This window comes from Penicilliopsis zonata, assembly GCF_001890105.1.
Source record: "Penicilliopsis zonata CBS 506.65 unplaced genomic scaffold ASPZOscaffold_48, whole genome shotgun sequence".
NCBI lineage: Eukaryota > Fungi > Ascomycota > Eurotiomycetes > Eurotiales > Aspergillaceae > Penicilliopsis > Penicilliopsis zonata.
The window spans coordinates 16,752-18,335 of NW_019208949.1; positions in this window are offsets into that span (position 1 = coordinate 16,752).

Here is a 1,584-nt window from a genome sequence, read left to right on the forward strand (position 1 = left end):
TTAGCCCCCTAGAGACCTATAATAATAAAGTAGATAAATATAATAATTAAAGACTTTAAGAAAAAGATAAATAATCTATAGCTCTAAGCTTAATAAATTTAATATTAGCATAATAATAAGAAATATCTAAAGATAATTAAGTAGGACCTATAGGATAGAGGATTTAAAGATTATAATTTTAAAGATATCTCTTTTTTATTCTTAAAGTTATTAAAGAAAGCTAAAGTAAGTATTTAACTAGAGTTGCTGCTAATTAATTAATATACTATAACTTTAAGGCCTCTTAGTTACTATTCACCTTTATCCCCTAATCTTATTTAATAAGATATTATTTAGATGATTAATTATACTTAATTTAAGGAATTAAATATATTTATTATATCTTATATATTATCTAGAATTAATAAAGGTGTGTCATCTAATTAATATAGTGCTTATATTAAATAAGCCTATAAGCCTATAGAGAGTATAAAGTCTATATCTATAATATCTCTTAAGGAACCCCTAGAGGGATGCTTTATAGTAATATTAATTTTAAGACTTAAAGTAAATAATATTATACTTCTTAAGTTATAGAAAGAGGCTATAGTATTCTTCTAAAAGGACCTCTAAATAAAGGCTGCTAAAGATTAGGTTATAAAGCTTAAGGCTAAAGGCACCTAAATAATAATTAATAAGTCTATAGGTATATTCTTAATCTCTAGTAAATAGATCTTTATATTTAAAATAAATATTAATAACTTTATTATTAAATATAAAGCTTATTAGGTTATTTATAGTAATTAATAATAATAAGGCTGTAATTTTAATAAGATCTATACCCCTATTATATTAGAAACTATAACTAAGATTATGCTATTAGTAATTATAATACTTAATATATTTATAGAATAAATTAACTTTATTATAGTATATTTAAACACTAAATTAGCTAATAGACAGATCTTTATATAACTCTTAATAGAATTTAATTAGAATAGTAAAGTATACCTCCTATAGTAGGCATTATATAGCCTATAGTAATTAGTAATATTATAGAACTAGATAATTAATTAGAAACTTAGAGAGCTTAGGTTTATACCTATTATTAGTGACCTCTATATTTATATCTATAAATAAGACACCCTAGTAATGATCCTAATATATATAAATAATATAATAATTACTATATTCTCTAAAGAGGAAGTTAATAGTATTAAGAATTAGTTAAATAAGGCCTTTTCTCTTAAAGTTATTAGTGAATTATTAAAATTTCTAGGATGTCACCTAATATATAATTATATTAATAAGATAGTTTATATCTCCTAGGCACCCTATATTAAATAGTGGCTGTTAGAATTAGGCATGTTAGACTATATATTAGCTAATATATTAATAAATTTATAGTATTTAAAGCTCTTTAAGGACTTATCCCCCCCTATAGATCTCTCTTAATATTAGAAAGTTATAGATAAAGGCAATTAGCTAATTATAAAGACTTATATAAATATTATATATATAGTTACTTATCTATAATACTAATCTATATCTTTAATAGAGACTAATACTATAGCTATTAAACACCTCCTATAATATCTAAAGTGT